Source organism: Enhydra lutris, unplaced genomic scaffold (genome assembly GCF_002288905.1).
Source record: "Enhydra lutris kenyoni isolate GAN:26980312 unplaced genomic scaffold, ASM228890v2 scaffoldscaffold25, whole genome shotgun sequence".
NCBI lineage: Eukaryota > Metazoa > Chordata > Mammalia > Carnivora > Mustelidae > Enhydra > Enhydra lutris.
The window spans coordinates 22,386,894-22,402,525 of NW_019154109.1; the positions used below are offsets into that span (position 1 = coordinate 22,386,894).

General features: G+C 38.2%; 1 long non-coding RNA gene across 2 annotated transcripts in view; it reads left to right on the plus strand.

Moving 5' to 3' along the window:
• Window positions 1-14,392: 14,392 nt before the first annotated feature.
• Window positions 14,393-15,632, plus strand: part of LOC111151013 — a 37,096-nt gene continuing 35,856 nt past the window's right edge. For both annotated transcript variants that reach the window (XR_002640833.1, XR_002640834.1), the window contains exon 1: window positions 14,393-14,932. This is a non-coding gene — a long non-coding RNA (uncharacterized LOC111151013). The remainder of the gene's footprint in view (window positions 14,933-15,632) is intronic.

Sequence of the window (15,632 nt, forward strand, 5' to 3'; positions counted from 1 at the left end):
CCTTTTGCTAAGAAATGGACTATAAGCTACCTGGTTGTATTGCCATCAGGTAATTTGAGCAAGACAAGCTTCTTGTGCTTCTGTTTGAACGTTGCTTAAAAAGGAAACCAGAGTGGACTTTCCTATTACTGAGTGAAGATTTCTAAGCTTCTGAAAGATAAAAGGGAGTGGAGCTGTTGTGAATTCTTGAGGGGAGCTGAGACATTTATAAATAAAGAATATAGATACAGAGAATGAGGATATTCCTGAGAATAAGAGGGAAAAGATACATAGTTCCCTTCTGGGTAGAGTTGCCAGATTTAGCAAATAAAAATGTGGGACCCATGCAGTATGTGATATGTACTTATACTAAAACAATCATTCATTGTCTAGCTAAAATGGAAATATAAAGGGTGTCCTTTATTTTATCTGGTAACTCTCCTTCTGAGTGATGAATCAGATAGAAAAATCTAGTAGAGATATATAACACTTTGCAATTCTGTAGGGTATTCAAATCTATTTAAGCAAAACTCCTCCCTGGCTTCATTAGCTGTTCTTCATAAATCATCATCACCTTCTTCTCAAAGGTGTACTTTATGTTTCTTTCTAGAATTCTCTGACTTTGTGGGGGTTGGTGGTTAGGGAGCTACATTCTGGAGACCTTTCCTGAAAAAAAAAAAAAAAAAAAAAGAAACCAGGACTTAAGTTTTCTAACTGGAGTGATTCTGGAGAGATTAAGAGGAGAAGGAAATAAGAGGGGTTGAGAGATTGAGAGATAGTTTGGGGCTGGCTTAATACAGTTCTGGATTGGAGTCCTGACTCATGTCGAGTATTTGGACTTGGAACTTCATAGACAGAAGTCAAAGGGTTTCCAGGAGAGAGGTTTCCCATGATGTTGGAGTCTAATGGAGTGTATGCACCCAAACTGAGCCAGGGAAGAGGGGTTGCCCAAGAAAACTAGTAATTACACTTCTTTCTCCCTCTGGCCTTGTCATGGGCATTGCTTCTGCCTCCAAGGGAGTGTCCAGTGGTTGTATTGATCAGGGCCTGGCCCCTTGCAGTGTGACAGTAGGAGTCCCACACCTCCCAGTCATTCAGGATGAACAAGACTAGGTAAATCTTGGTCAGCAGCTACTTTTCTTCCTAAGGAACAAACAGGCCCATAATGGGACTGGTTAGTCTTTGTAGAGGGAAATGAAGGCCTGGAACTACAAGTAAGGACTTTGCAGTGAATGGGAAAGCCACTTGCTTTCTTTGCAACTACTTTTGCTATTTTTACTAATTTTAATAGGTTAAATCACTCAAAGAGATGAAGAAATTAGTATTTTTCTTTACTTTCCAGTAGAATCTCTTCAAGGTCTCAATGCCTTGTATATCATTTCCTATTTTTCTCCACACTCATGCAAACATAAAAACATATGCCTTTATGTGTACATATATACATTATGTGTGTGTGTATGTATATATACATATAGAACCTTATGTTTAAAGTTTTGAAGGGAATAGTGTGTTTTTTTTTCTTTTTTTTCTTTTTTATAAACATATAATGTATTTTTATCCCCAGGGGTACAGGTCTGTGAATCACCAGGGAATAGTGTGTTTTTTTTAAAAAAATGGGATTATTAATTATATGAGTTACATTCCTCTATAACTTCTTTTCTCACATTATAAATTGTTCTCTAGTCAGTAAAGACTATATTCATTTTTAATATCTTTAAAATTTTCTGTTATGTGGGTATATAAAATCTCTTTAATTAGTCCTCTATTGATGACATTTAAAAGTTTTTTTGACCATTAAAAACTGGGCTGCATCAACATTAAAAAATATCCTTATATGTATGTTTATTTCTATAGGAAAGAGTTCAAACCATATGATTGATCACCAGAAGACATGTTATATTTAATATTTTGATAGATATTGCACAACTCCTTTCCAAAATGTTGTAATAATTTATTTGCCTCTCCTGGAGTGCCCAGAAGTGCATAGGGGAGCTTATTTCCTTGCATCTTCATTCGTGCTGATTATTTTAAATTTTTGTTAATCTGATGCATGGAAAAATGGTATTTTATCTTAACTGACATATATATATTATATATTTACATTTATTTTTATTTTTCCTTTTTTTTAAGCAAGAGAAGATCAGAGGGAGAGGGAGAAGAAGAGAGAGAATCTTAAGCGGGCTCTGTGCATAGAGCCTGACCAGGGGCTTGATCTCACAATCCTGAGACTGTAACCTGAGTTGAAATCAAGAGTTGGACACTTAATTGACTGAGCCATCCAGGTGGCCCTTATATATATTTTTACTGATTTATTTGCCTCTTAGAAGTTCATTCCTCTGAATTGCTTTGAGCATTGAATATGCTCTTTGTCCCTTTTTTATTGAATTATTTTTTAATATTTATTTTTATATTTTATATTTTTAATATTTAATATTTATATTTTAAAATATTTATATTTTAAAAACATTTTAAGAATATTTTCAATATTTATTTAATGTTAATATTTAATATTTATATTTTTAATATTTATCTTTAAGTGTTGCTTTTATATTAGGAATTACATTACTTTATATCTGTGATGAAATTTTTTTTCTTCTAATATATTATTTGTGTTTTAACTTTGTGGTTTTTTTTATCATGTGAAATTTCAAATTTTATATAGTTATATATATAAATTTATTTTTTAATGTTTTTATTATGAAAGAAATACATCTTCATGGTAAAAATTCAAATGGTACAAAAACATAGAATGAAAAGTGAATTTTTTCCCAATTTTTGGAATTCTTAGGCCAAGTTTTGAATGTTAATCACTGTTAATAGTTTCTTCCTTGCCCATCTGGATTTTTTTTAAGTTTATGTAGGCATCTCTTTCTCCCTAAAACTGCTAACATTTACTGAGCACCTACTACATGCTAGGAACTGTTCTAAGCAAAATTCCTGCCTATCGATCTTACATTCTAGTGGTACAAAAAAACCAGGAGATAAATAAAATTATTTCAGATTATGATAAATTCTGTAAAGAAAATAAGGCTAGAGCACAGAATGTAACAGGGAGGAGGACATTATTTTAGATGGGGTGGTTGAAGAGGGAGTCTCCAATGAGATGAAATTTGATTGGCAATATAATAGATGTAAGTAATGTACAGTATTTAAAAAATATTATGTACCTTTATCACTTAATAATAAAATAGGACACATTTATTTATCAGCATATATAGATTCGCTTGTATGAAAAATTTTAAAGTTTCATTAACATAAGATTTTTTTTGTTTAGCATTCAATGGAATGTATTTATTTTATTTTTTTAAATTTTTTATTTCTTAAAAAATATCTTTTCATTGTTCCAGAAATCATTGTTTATGCACCACACCAGTGCTCTATGCAATACGTGTCCTCCATAACACCCACCACCAGGCTCACCCAACCCCCTAGTCCACTCCCCTCCAAAACCCTCAGGTAGTTTCTCAGAGTCCACAGTCTCTCATGGTTTGTCTCCCCCTCCAATTTCCCCCAACTCCCTTCTCCTCTCCAGCTCTCCATGTCTTCCGTGTTATTCCTTATGCTCCAAAAATAAGTGAAAACATAAGATGGTTAACTTAAATTTTATATGGATAGACAGCATGAAAGCATGCATATCTTTCTGTAGTCTCTTGCAATCACAGTACACATGCATGTAGAGTCCATTCCCTTGATCCCTTAGAAGCAGATTATCCACAAGATCAGTTCTTTGTATTAACCAAAAGGAAGCGTGGAGGCTGTCTGGAGAAGGGGCCTCACCAAAGAAGGGAGGAAGTGGATCTCCCATAAGTAAGTACTTTAATTCTGGGGGCATATGTTGAAGGCTTGGCTACTGTGAGTGTGGAGCGGTCTATGGTTCTTATTCTTCCAGTTTATTTCTAGCCCCCGTGAACATGCACATCTAAGAGGAAACTATCTCAAGGCTGAAAGCAAGCAGTGCAATGTGCCTTCTTTTACTTCAGGTATAGCCTACCACTCTGAAAACTCAGAAGCTCCTGTGGTGATGAAGGGGGTCAGTTTTCTAAATGGGCATCTCTTTGTTGTGGCTTTGAGATCTAAGCCTGGTTTCTGGGAAACTCAGCAATGTGGAACTGAAAGAGATTCTGTGCCCCATATGCTTAGCCACCGCTGAGCTGTCAAACACAAACAAAGCACATTGCCTATTTAAAGGAGAAAAGAGAAGTGTAAGACTGAAGTCAGGCTCGGCAGTTACCTCTGGATTCCTGTTGTCTCTTCTGCTCCTCATCCACTCTTTAGTGGGTTTTTGAGAGCTGGATTGTTGACCTAAACAAAGAGGCAAACAAATGATTTATGGAAGTCTACTCAGTCATGCTTTGTCTTAGAGCACCTTTGCTCTGCTCTGACGAAGCTCAAATTCATCTTTTTGGTAGGAAGTACACAAAGAGGTCTGTCTACATGGCAGATTCCTGCAGGAAGAGGTGACCATGCAATGGAAGTGGGTTATTGTTATTCCTATGCTGCTCTGGGGAACTAAGAGGTACCCATGGATGCTTTGGGTAGCCAAAGTTCTCATGTCCTTTCTTAATTACTGTAACCAGGTGAGCAAAATGACAATCCATCTGGGGCTCTTGAGGCAATGCTTTGTAAACCTGTAAACAGCTATCCCTTTGGATACTAAAACATGTTCAAATTGTAAGAAATCCTAATTTATGTGAAGGAGGAGTAGCAATCACCTTGATGATCCATTCTGAACAAACCCTCCTTTGTTTCACCTTTTCTGTAGGTCTTGGCACAGGTTAAGCCAGTCAGCAAAGAACATTAATGGAGCATTGGCTAAATGCAGGTCTCTGTCATAGGTTCTGAGGTGTGAGGGTTAAGGATACATAGGGGATAATCTTGCAGTGTGAACTGCAAGAGAAACAAGGAAGGGTACACATGGGGAAATATGGAAACTGCAAGAGGAACAGAGAAACTGCATTAGAGAAACAGAGGACATGGTTCCTATCCTTTTAGGAAAATTGGACAATTATGAAATGAGTTAAAGACATTTTTAAGGAAACCTGTGTAGAAATGTGTACAATGCTTGCTATGGACATATGCATTTGAAAGAGTGCTCTGCTGTATAATATGGGATAACCTGAGTGAATCAGGATTGGTTTGGGAAGACATTCCAAGAAGATGAAGAGGTGGAAGAATGTATTTCCATGATGGGAGTGGGCTGTGTAGGCAGGTCAGAGTGCATAAAGTGATAATTGGTTATTGATAAGAAGACAGGGATGGGGAAGACCAGGATATTTTCCAGTTAGAGTGATTCTAAGTGGCATTGCCTTCAGCCTTTGTTTCTACTCTTCAAAATTATCTATAAGACAAGGCCATTGATCTGCTTCTAATATGTTTAGCTTGCTTGTGAGGTGTCTCACAGAAATAAACATCACCAAAAGTCATTGGGCACTTACTGCATGAGTCATCTCATTTGATCTTCAGAGCAACACTGTGTGTTGCTAGATGTTATTATCACCACCTCCATTCGATAGATAAGGAACGTATCAGTCAGGATGGGTTAGATTACAATACATCAAAAACAACCTTCAAATCTCAGTGGCTTAAAGTATACATGCTATCATGGGGTACATTCTACATGGGGTGGCAGAGGGGACTCAACTCATTGAAGTCATGTAGGGACCCAGGATGATGGAGATTCATTCTTGAAATATGTTCCTATGTTCTCAGGAAAAGAAAACAGGAATCTGGTGAACTGGTTTTTAGTTTTTGCTTAGAGGTGATCCATGCATTTTTGCTAACATTTCACTGGACAACACAAGTGATATGGCTATGCCTACCTTCAAAGGGGGTAGAAAAGGGAAATGCTAGCATGTAACTGGGAGCAGAGGAGAAAAGTGATACCTGTGAATGTCTCTAATAAGTAACTACAAGGAACCTAAGGCACATAGAGGGGGTGGGACTTGCAAAAGCCTTCACAGCTAGTGTGGTTCCATAACCCACCCATCCATCCTCAGAAGAGCCTGCATTTTGCCTTACATGTGAACTGAAGGAATTAAGAGAGGACGGTTGTTGGGAAGACTGTAATTGGGGATGAGATTCACTTCATAACTCCTTGCTCTGTTTCTAGGTGGCGTTGACCAAAATAGAATCTTTGAAAAAAAAAAATAAAAACATTTCCTAGTATGTCTTTGGCCAAGTGAGAAAGGAAGGGAGAAGGAGATTGAAAGTGTAGAAGAATGTTGAAATTGTTTTCAGAGACTCAACTTAGCTGTCAGAAGTGCTGCAGATTTCTGGTCCTTTGTTGGAGAGAGCCTGGGGTTTTAGAAAGTATTCACTTAAGAATAACAGATGAATTTTGCCACAGTTGACCTCCTTTGATGTTTGAGATGTTTGGAAAATTAGGAAGACTTTACTGCTGTTTGTTTATTTTGGTCATCTTGATGCCTGATTTAGAGTAGCCATGGAATGATTCAATGGCTGTGTCTAGGATAGAGAAAACCATGGGAATGAAGAAAGAGTCAGAGAGAAAGTCTCTGAGGGGAATGGGGAGGAAAGAAAAGCCCACAGAGAGAAGAAAGTGCTTGGACAAAAAGACTGGAACATGTGAAACAAGGGCGTGGGGGAGAGGGAGGGGAAGGGACTTTGAAATGAGGAGGCCCACCCACATTCATATTTTCTATTCCAAGAAACTCAAATTTCTGGGATATAGGATCAAAAATAAAAACATCCTCTATAAAGAGGCTGTTAAATCAATTGGCCCAGCCAAGAATTCAAGCACTTCTGATATCCTCTCCGTCTTGTTGGTGTTGGCAGAACCATCTTTGGGAGTACATGGTGTCAGTCAGTCTTCTGTGGAGTGACTGAAGTATCAGGGGCTGGGAAGAAGTCAGTCTGGAGAATTTTATTTTAGTCTCTACTTTATGAGTGAGGCACACAAGGACTTGCACGATTTTCTGTGATCTGAGGCCCCTGGATAGCCTCCAAAATAGCATTTGGAATTTAATTGCCAAGGGTGAAGAACTATTCTCTGTTCCAAAAGTTGAGAATTTGTTAAAATTGGGAATTTGTAGTTGGGCTCCTTTCAAATAGGATATTAAAATCTAATTTTAAGGCCAAACTTATACTATATGGGTAATACTGCTAAATTTGGTGAGGAAAATGAAAAAAAATTAAAATGAAAAAGAACTGGCTATTTGGCATGTATAGTCAGATTTTCTCCACTTAATTTTTTCATTTCTTGAGAGTATATTACATAAATATGGTCAAAATGATCATATTCTTATGTATTTGAATTTTGAATTTAGAAATAAAATTTTAAGTACTTAATTTAGGTTAAAGTTAAGTTCATTTAATTTGTTGTGAGGAGCAGTGGGTCTTGTATGTAAGTGTTGAATCAGTAAATTGTACACCTGAAACTAATATCACACTGTGTGTTAAGTAACTGGAATTTAAATAAAAATTTAAAAAAATTAAGTATGATTAAGGTGCATGAGGTGATGATTTGATATGTGTATCCATTGTGAAATGATTACCACGATAAGGTTACTTAGCACATCTGTCACCTTACATGCTTACCTTTTTTTCTTTTTTTTACATGCTTACCTTTTTTCCTTTTTTTTTTTTTTTTTGGTGGTAAGAACATTTAAGATCTATTTTTTTTAAGATTTTATTTCTTTGTGAGAGAGACAGATTTTGAGAGAGAGAGAGAGAACACACATGAGATGGGGAAGGGGCAGAGGGAGAGGGAGAGGGAGAGGCAGACTTCCCGCTGAGCATCGTAGCTCAATGAGGGGTTCAATCCCAGGACCCTGAGATCATGACCTGAGCTGAAGGCAGATGCTTAACTGACTCAGCCACTCAGGCAACTTTAAGTCTATTGTTTTAGCAACTTTCAAGTATATAATACAGTATTGCTGACTATAATCATCATGCTATGTTAAATCTTCAGAGTTTATTCACCTTATGACTGGGCTTTTGTACCCTTTGACCAATATCATTCTGTTTTCCTCAGTCTCCATCCCCTGGCAACTACCATTCTACCCTGTTTCTATGAGTTGGACTTTTTAAAGATTCCACATGTAAGTGAGATCATACAGTATTTTTCTTTCTCTGTTTGACTAATTTCAGTTAATAATACCCTCTAGGTCCATCCATGTTGGTGCAAATGACAAGATTTCATTCTTTTCTGTGGCTGAGTCATATTTTATTGTGTGTGTGTGTGTGTGTGTGTGTGTGTGTGTGTGTACATATATACATATATATACACACACAGTGTCTTCTTTATGCATCACCTATTGATAGACAGGTTGTTTCTGTGTTTTGGCAATTGTGCATGATGCTACAATGAACATGAAGGCACAGATACCTCTTTGAGACAGTGCTTTTTCCCCCCTTCGGATATGTCCCCAGAAGTGGCATTGCTGGATCATCAGGGAGCTCTATTTTTAAATTTTAAGGAAACTCCACACTGTTTCTCATGGTGGCTGCACTAATTTACATTTCTACCAACAGTGCACAAGCATTCCCTTTTCTCCACATCCTTACCCACACTTGTAATCTCTTGTCTCTGATAATAGCTATTCTAACAGGTGTGAAATGATAGCTCATTATTGTTTTGATTTGTACTTGCCTAATGATTAATGATGTATGTTTTTTGATGTACCTGTTGGACACTTGTCTGTTTTTCTTTGGAAAAAGATCTCTTCAGTCCCTCCGCTCATTTAAAGAAAAAAGATTTTATTTATTTATTTGAGAAAGCATGAGCAGGGGAGGACTAGAAGGAAAGGGAGAAGCAGGACTCTGGGATCATGACCTGAGCTGAAGGCAGATACTTAACCGACTGAGCCACCCAGGAGCCCCTCCTTTGCTCATCAGATCATTTCTTTGCTTGCTGGTTTGGATATTGAGTTACATGGGATTCTTATACTTGGAACATTAACTTCTTATTAGATAGATAGTTTGTAAATACTGTCTCTCATTTTATAGGTTCCTTTTTCATTATGTTCTTTCCTTTGCTGTGCAGATGCTTTTTAGTTTAATGTAGTCCCGCTTGTTTATTTTTGATTTTGTTCCTTGTGCTTTCAGTACCATATCCAAAAAGTCATTGCCAAGAGCAATGTTAAGGAAATTTTCTCATATGTATTCTTTCAGTAGTTTTATAGATTCAGGTCTTACATTTAGGCCCTTAATCCTTATTTATTTATTTATCTATATATTTATTTATTTTTATTAAAACATAACGTATTATTTGCTTCAGGGGTACAGGTCTATGAGTCATCAGTCTTACACAATTCACAACACTACAACACTCACCACAGCACATACCCTCCCCAATGTCCATCACCCAGCCACGCCCTTCCCCCCCCCCCCCACCCCCAAGAAATCCTCAGTTTGTTTCCTGAAATTAAGAGTCTCTTATGGTTTGTCTCCCTCCCTGGTCCCATCTTGTTTCATTGGTCCTTAACCCATTTTGAGTTAATTTTTGTAAGTGATGTAAAATCAAGGTCCAATTGTATTCTTTTGCATGTGAATGTCCAGTTTTCCTAGTACAATCTATTGAAGAGATTATCCTTTCCCCACTGAGAATATCTGGCTTCCTTGTCAATTATCCTTTAATGTATGTGTTTGAGTTTATCTCTGGGCTTTTGATTCTGCTCCATTAGTCCATGTGTCTGTTTTTATGTCAGTGCCATACTGTTTTGATTCCTGTAACTTTGTAATGAAATTTGATATCAGGAAGTCTGATATTTCCAGAGTTGTTATTTCTCAGAATTGCTTTTATAGATCCGGACAAATTTTCGAATGGTATTTTCTATGTCTTTGAAAAATGCCATTGGAATTTTGACAGGGATTGCATATAGATTGAATCTATAGATGACTTTGGGTATTGTGGGCATTGTAATACTTTACATGATTTTGTAAGTATGGAAAGATATACATAAAAATATCCATAACTCTATCACACATCACTCATTCAACATTTTAGGTACGTTTTTCCTGTCTGTCTGTTTGTCTATTTACTTATTATGTGTATCTATCTGCCTATCTATTCATCAATCTATATACATAATTTTTATGTGCTTGGAATCATGGTCCACATTTTATCCTATGGTCTGCTTTTTCACATAAGTGTATTTGGTAAATATTTCCCTATGTTATTAAATATGATTAGCTAGACTTTTAGAAGAATTGATTGTGTATTTTGTTGCCTATTAGACATAGCTTAAGGCATTCAGAAGTTAAGAGGCTTTGTCACTACAGATGAATCATTTGCTCAATACCAGTTTCTTAAAAAAAACCACACCTAATAAGAACTTTTGTTTTGGGACGATGGAAAAGTTATACTTTTCTCTATTCCTCCTGCTAAGTACAATTAAAAATTCTGAAATATATATATATATATAATATATATAAAATGTACATATATAGTATAATAATATACATATATAATATATATTGCATTTTGTTACAGTTGTCAATATATACACACACAGTTATATATATCTATATATGACACAAACATAAGAGGACTCTCTTTATATAGAAAATACATAGACCTGATTTAATACAAAGCTCCCAAATATTAACAAAGGAGGCCATTGGTGGCACTTCAGTCCTGCACTGAGCACACTGGTTGGCATATAGAAGTTAACTGCTGAATGAATGAATGAATGAATGATGTGGGATTTTCCATGCTGAATTTGAAAGAACTTTTATATAAATCTATTTTTCCTGGGGAAATTGTTTTGGTATTCTTCAATGCCAGGAAAAGTTGTACTGCTCTGAGGAGAGAAACAGATCTGGAGGGAAGGAAGATTTTATTTTGGAGAAATAAAACTCGAAAAGGCTATTTTCAAGAAGGGAAATGAGGCTTTCTAGTCGAATTCTAGGAAAGACATCAGCACATGCCTTGTGGATTTTATATATTGTTGCCTCTAAATGTCCTGTAGATCTCGTGATTTCTGGACTGCATACACTCACCTTCGGGCAGCATCCCCTTTTCTCCTGAGACGCTCTGAATGCCAGACTGTGGCCAGTGGCATCATCCTAGGCTCTTAAAATACAAAATGTTCAAATAACCTTAGCAGCAGCTCCTCCTCCTCCTCCTCCTCCTCCTCCTCTACTTACTCCTCTTCCTCCTCTTCCTCCTCCTCCGTTATCTCTTCATGGCACTGACTCTAGAAAAATCAGTATTATTTTTGCCCTGAATTTTTTGCCTGTCCTGTTCTCATATAGGGTCTATGAAAGACACAGCTTTCCTCCTGAAGGGTCTCCTCCCCATTTGGATTCCATCAGCCACCCAAAGGGCCTAGTGTCTGTCCCATGTCCAGTCTTGGGAGCAGCTAATTAAATCTTCTCTAAACCATAGGAATATGAAGTGGCAATGACTTCCTCTCCCTCTCCTTTCCTCATCCTAACCGTGCTGCCCTTCCACTTGTAACTCTAAGAGCTCCTTGATGTCAGCTCATCCGGGCACCTCCCAGGGAAGAAGGGGGATGTTGCTGTTTTCCACTTCTCCAGATGGGCGAACACCCAGGGCGAGGAGGGGTCCGGGCCTGCGCTTCACTCCCCTTTCCTCCTGGAGCAGCCCCACCATCACCTCAGAGGAGTCACATCGCTGAAACGGAAAACGTAAGCCATCCCACTTCTGCATCGCCTTAAACACAGTCTTGGAAAATCTGCGGGCTCTCACACGTTCTCAGATACATTCCTTTGCTCCTGACGGAGGTGAAAAGACATGGTGCTCCGTGGAAGAGATCTGTGCCGTGCCAGCAAACACAGTGGGGCCGTGGAACCATATAACTGGAGGCAAGCAGGGAACACCCTTTCCATGGGGAAACTCCAGTCGCCCTGAGCCTCAGGGAAGCCTGGCTCAGCAGCAGCGTCCTTGCCTGTTAACCTAACGTTCCACACGGGAGCCTCCCACAATGGCGGCTGAAGCCTGGTAATTAGATTGTGAGCGTTGTTGTGAAGGAGGCACAATGCCAGCAACCGGGTGGCATTGACAAGGCTTGGCTCCACTAGGTACAATGTGTGGGGGCTTAAAAAAAAAAACAAAAACAAAAACTCAACGCTATTTTTTTCTGTCTCTCTTTTGATGGATCTCAAAAAAGTCCTGCTCTCCTTCGCCCATCTGACCCCTCCACAGTCCAGGGCAAACACCATGGAAGAATGCAATAATCATAATAATAGGGATGGGGAAATGATACTCTAATAATAAGACATTCAAGTGAGATTTAATGAGCGCAACTTTACCTCATGTACTTTAATACATTTCACATACCACACAGCAATTTACTGGGACATGGATTTTAACACGCTACACTAATGGCAAGATAAGAATTACTGAGTTGAATGTGGGTTCACTAAATATGCGGGAACCCTTTTATAGTGTTGACTCTGAGGAACAGGGCTAACACCCTGTTTATGGACGCGTTGAGAGGAATTGTGTTTTTACTATGTGTGGTTGTTATGTTTCAAGGGACATGATTTCACTGGTAGCTTTGCCAAATTTTTGCAATAACATGATTCTACTGTATTTCTATTTTAGCACCACAATCTCATGCAGTTTATTTGGGGGAAAAAACAATAAAAAAGAATGAATATCAGCCAAGTCCAGGTTACTTAGGGTTTCAGGTATAGTCTAGCATGAAGATTATTCCAACTATTTGTTTTTCCTCTTCATCTTCAGTGTTTCTCATCTTAGGTAGATGTTACTGCTTAGTAGCACATTCCCCAGGAGGAATCAATGGATTAAATTAATTGATTTCTTATGAGAAACACCACCTATATGTCTATACATAGGTGTGTGTGTGTGTGTGTGTGTGTGTGTGTGTGTGAGAGAGAGAGAGAGAGAGAGAGAGAATTGAGAGGTAATGATGATATTTTCTGATATCTATCAATTTAAATTACTTGGACCTTATGAGCACCTCTCCTTTTTGTCCATATAGAACAGATTGTCAAGAGACTGATGTATTTTATCCATCATATACTTTTTTAAAATTTCTTTTCAGTGTTCCAGAATTCATTGTTTATGCACCACACCCAGTCCTCCATGCCATATGTGCCCTCCATAATACCCACCCCCACCTCTCTCCCCTCCAAAACGCTCAGTTTGTTTCTCAGAATCTGTAGTCTCTCATGGTTCGTTTCGCCCTCCAATTTCCCCCAACTCACTTCTCCTCTCCATCTCCCCATGTCCTCTCTGTTATTCCTTAGTATAAGCATCATATACTTCTGAAAGCTAAACTATTAAGGTCAGGAAGATCTGTCTTTATGCTATGAATAACACACCCATGTGGAGGGCATGCCTAAACCCTGAGATAATTGTGGGGGTTGAAGTTGTCTACTGACATATCTCAGTCTTTGGGAAGACATTTGAGCCTTCTGGGAAGATGAATAAAAAAAGGAAGAATTTTATTGTCAATAAGGAAATCTCAACTTGTGAGGGTAAAATTAGTGTGGGGAGCCAAATTCTGAACTCTCTGTAGCTTCCTTATTTTCTCCTTGATGACATTGTGACTTCCTAACTAACGAAAAATATCAAGTTGAAGAGCAAAGCATTTGATCAAACCTTTTATTTACAACATATTAAGCATGAGTATATTTGATTGTTTCTTATTTGTCTCTGGAAGACTACATTGAGGGGAGAAATTGATATTTAACCAGAAGAGATGGAAGCCTTCTCTGGGCTTATAAAAAAAGCTTAAAATTCAACCAATTGAACACTGCTGTTCACTTCACCAGTAATCTCAGTTTTATTTTTTCAACCAAGTTTCAGCTAGATGTTGGGCCATGTGGACTCTTTCCTTTTAATGATATGAAGTGGTATATGCCCTATGAACATTTCTAGTCTGGACCCACTGCCTATTAAAAAGGCGATAGAGCCAATGCCTCCAACAGTGGGGGAAATCAGTCTGGCACAAAGGAGATGGAACTGCCAATCAATAGTGTGATTTGTTCTCAACTTTCCACCTGGCTCCTTTGGTGCGATTGTTGACACAGCCATGGTTGTCCTAGTGTTGGGTGGTTAACAGACATACTAGCCCAGCACCTCCTTTCCCACCTTCCTTGCTGAGACCTTGACTTTGTCTCCTAGAAACAGCTTCTTTTAACCCAATGGACAAGGAAGTGGATTGAAAACTGTTAAGAAAAAAAGAGTACATTTTAATGGAAAAATGAGGTATTTTCCATTGTGGTAAAATGTCTTTTTTTTCAATCATAAAATTGCTCAAAAGAGGAAGCAAAAAGAGGAACATATATTCATTTTTTTAAACTTGAGTTCATAAAATGATTTCTTGAGAAAGCTACCAGCCATCTATTTCGAAGAATGATGACTTCTTTTCGACATCCAAATACTGTATCATTTCCAGAGTGTAATTATGTTTCATAACAATCTGAATTCATAAATATGACTATAGAAGAAGAACTAGTAGTCCAGGCAGAGGTTCAACATGACAATATATGAAGAGGGGGAGGGGTAGGGGAGAGTAAGGGAGGAGAGATAATATATATCTGTGTATGTGACTATTCAAATGACAAGGTCAGAGACTGTAAAAAGTAAGATAAGATCTCTCCTTTTGTAGTCAGTTAACTAATACCAGAAGGGTTTTGTTTTAGCAGGTAAACATGGTGTTTCTTACTAAGCCCTTAGTCTTGAACTGTGTATGGATGCTCATGTTGGGGCATATCCGTGCACCAGGATAGAATCATACTTGTTACACAGAAAGACCCTCTGTGTTCCCAGTACTCCCTAGCTGGGGAACCACTTGACTGCGGATTATAAATCACAGCTGTTCCATGCAGAAGGGAGAGCTAGGCTTTGGGCTACAAAATGTTGAAAACCACAGCACAGAAGCCACCTACAACACCCAACCACCAGCTTGCCACGAAGATAGTAGAGAAAACAGAAAGGAGGCAGATGTGGTTGTTGCCCAGTTGGAAACTATGGCCTAACAAGACTTCAAGTGAGGTAAGCGGTAGGGGTGTGGGGGGTGTTTGTTATGTTCTCCTTGAAGTTCTGTTCTGACCCTCCCAGACCTGACTGGAGACCATTTTCTTTCTGTGCTCACCATCCCGTCTGACAGTAACTATGGCAGTGTCAAACAATAGCACCACGGCCGTCTGGAAAGTGAGCATCTTCCTTCCCTACCTGAGCTTTCCCACCTGGCAGATTTCACCCTCTTTTCCTTAATAGATTCTTCTCTGCGTGTGACTCTAAAGAAAGGGGAGCTGAGGTTTCTAGGGTGTTCATGGTAAGGAAGCAGATTGGGGCATCCTTTAAAAAGCTGGGAATGACCATAAATGGCATTAGGAATCCACTCATGGGTGGGTTGTTCCTGACGGTGGTTCTCCAGGTCCATGTGTGGGGAAGTCCAAAGGAGGGCCAACTCATCAGATGTTGTAAAGGTCAGCTTGCTCTAACAATGAACTGGGGTCAGTAACATAGATTGAGTCCTTTCTATGTGCTAATGTCCTTTTCACTATCTTATTAGATACAAACAACATTTCAGTGAAGATATTGTTACCCAAATACTATAAACAGGATAAAAGCAGGAACCTGGGTTCATTTGTATGTGCTGAGCACTTGGTACATTTGCTTTGAGAATGACTTAATTTTTATCCATACAGATGAAGAAGCAGAAGTTTAGTGAGATTAAACAGTCTGTTAA